The 2,865-nt window shown below is 37.5% G+C and overlaps 1 long non-coding RNA gene across 1 annotated transcript; it reads left to right on the forward strand.

Moving 5' to 3' along the window:
* Positions 1 to 239: 239 nt before the first annotated feature.
* Positions 240 to 2,787, forward strand: LOC121938760. Its single transcript, XR_006105359.1, has 3 exons — positions 240 to 298; positions 1,953 to 2,009; positions 2,703 to 2,787. It is a non-coding gene; the product is annotated as an uncharacterized LOC121938760 (long non-coding RNA).
* Positions 2,788 to 2,865: the final 78 nt, after the last annotated feature.

A 2,865-nucleotide genomic window follows, 5' to 3' on the forward strand; every position in this document is an offset into this window, starting at 1 on the left:
TTTAATACTCGTGTAGATGTTCCGGATTACACATATTTGTGTTTACTTGAGTAACATCTTAAATGCCGGACTTTTACTTTTACACGAGTATTTTACAGTGTGGTATTAGTACTTGTACTGCAGTAAAGGATGTGAATACTCCCTCCAGTGTGTACTGACCGTCTGCGGCTGCAGTTCCTCCGGCGGCCGCTGTTCTCCCTCCGGCCTGCAGGGGGCGGCAGAGCGGCTCACAGACAACCAGCGAGTCAGCCCGTGTTTACGTGTAGCCGACAGAGCTAGCGTTAGCTTCTGCTGAGCGGTGAGTTTACCTAAAACAAACTGTAATTAAAGTAAATAATGAGTATGAAGTGTGAAACAGCTCCGCATTTAATCTCTAACGAACAGCAGACAGAGATTAAAGATCTGATTCAGGCTCAGTTTGTTCGAAGAAGCCGCTTTATCCCGCTAACATTAGCCAAACCACGAACTGCGCGAGACCTCCTTTAAAAATGTACCAATTTAAAGTTTGTCTTTTATTTTAACCGAGTACAGTGTGTTTTATTAAACTTATAAAGACACGCTGGGAATCAGCAGAGGCCAGTCTTATATTCGGCTTATATACTCAGTTCAAAAACATCTTATTATTTTTTTGTTTTAGTTCAATAAGAATTAAGTCTTTTTTCTACAGTTCTTTATTAACTAAACGGAGTTAGAAATCTTTTGTATGGCAGACAAGTGTTTCTATTTTTAATAATATTTATCCTAGTCTAAACCTCAGGACAGGTCTTAGGATGAAAATGAATTATTGGCTTTAAATTCTAGTAATTTACTGGAGTTAGGGACTGTTCGTTATTTATCAGAGGAGAAGGATCCCTGTGGTGGGACTTTTTCACTCAGCTGCTTCAGATGTTTCCTCTGCAGTCAAAAGTCACGACTGTCCCTCCGCCACAAATCAGCTGTTCGCTTTTTAAAAACTGTAATGTTTGAAACGTCAAAGCTGAAGCTGAAATCCTGCAGCTTCAAAAAGCCTCGATGGTTTTTGCTCCGCTGGTTAGTTTGTGCAAACACTTTATTTATTTTATATAAGACGGAGAAAGATCAGTATTTTAAGATCAAATTTGTTTTTGTTTTTATTTCTTTTCTGACTGAAGTGTTTGTCACATGACGCGTTTAAGAACTGTCCCAAATTTCAGAATCTAACAGTAATATCTGTTTTTTTATTACAGTAATAATAGCTGTATTAAAAAAAAATGTGCCTCCAAAACCTGATAATAAATGGTTTCTTTAAAAAAAAGCCAAATATTATAAAAGAGAAAAAAATTCCAAGAAAAGCACTCACATTATCCAGAGAGGGAAAAAACAAAATAACAAAAGCAAAACTGCAAAAAAAAGTTCAAGAGAAACAAAGAAGTCGAATTATCTAAAGAAAAAAAAACATTCCCACACTCTACTAAAACAGTCACCAAAAAATAAAAAAAGCAAATATTATCTCGAGAAAAAATCCCCCAAAATTAAAAAGGCAAAGAAACAAACAAGAGAAAAAATCTGCAGTTTTTATAGAAATTATATTTTTATAAAAAAGAAGATCACAAAGACTTTTTTACAAGAAAAAAAAGTCTTCAAATAAATATTTTCTTTAAAAATTGACGGTAAAATAAAAAAGAAAATACAGTCATTTAAAGTTGTACGCCCCTCCCCGAAAAACAAAAATAAAAACATAAGTCCCTCTCGGGGCTTCAAGTATTAGTGACATGCCTCCCCTTTCTGCACCAACCCCTCCAGCTCATAAATGATGAACGGTCCCTTAGTCCCTGATGAGCGACTGCAGTGAAATTAGTCGTTTTTACTCATTACAAAGATTCAGTGACTTATTATGTCTCAGATTCAGAGCGCCGCGGCTTTTATTTGAACGTTTCTGGTGTTTTCTGTCACTTCAGTCTGAATGAAACTGACGAGCTCTGCTCTCCCCTCAGAGAGGTCAAAGGTCAGCCGGTCTCCATCATGGTCAAACAGCAGCGGAGAGCCGACAGGTAGGAAATGGTTAAAGCGGCTGCTGAGGTGGAGCTGCAGCGACGCCGACGGACAGAAACAAACAATCAAAAATCCATCGTGTTTTATATCTACAATCCTCTCAAATACTTTGAGTATTTTATCTTCCTGCGACGTTATACTTGTACTTTTCTTCATCTCAGAGGGAGTAACTGTACAAACGTGGAGTGATTGGTTGATTATTGATATTTTGATCATTATTTTAGAGATTTGTTTAGTTTCTCGTGATGATTTTCAGTTTTTCTCAAACATGGAAGTCGAACTGAATATTTTTGGGTTCTGGACTGTTGGACGGACAACTATGAGACATCTGAGGACAAACTGATGTTTTCATTGTTTTTGGACATTTTTCAGGCAAAATGATTAATCAGGAAAATAATCAGTCAATGAATCGATGAGCTGAATCTGTTGGATATCTTATTCTGCACAATGAGTTTTATTATTTCAGTACTTTAAGTATAATACTCATACTTTTGTTCTTTCTCTTTAGAAAGATTGAATGCAGGATTTTTACTTGTTGCAGAGTATTTCTACACTGTGATTAATACTTTTACTGCAGTAATTTTTCACCTCTGATTCACAGAGACAAAAAAATGAATTGATTCATAGAGATATTAACCCTTTGGGGACTGTTTGTTATTAATGATGTGAGCTGTGGCTGCTTCCTGTCTCAGGTGTTTTGCGGCAGCTGCCGTCAGTAACGGTGTGACGCAGGTTCAATTCCCCGTCGGCCTCATCCAGAGGAATCACTTGCTGACTCAGCAGGTGAGGAAAACAAACGCTCCCTCAGCTGTGTGTGTGTGTGTGTGTGTGTGTGTGTGTGTGTGTGTGTGTGTG

Source organism: Plectropomus leopardus, unplaced genomic scaffold (assembly GCF_008729295.1).
Source record: "Plectropomus leopardus isolate mb unplaced genomic scaffold, YSFRI_Pleo_2.0 unplaced_scaffold3192, whole genome shotgun sequence".
Lineage (NCBI taxonomy): Eukaryota > Metazoa > Chordata > Actinopteri > Perciformes > Serranidae > Plectropomus > Plectropomus leopardus.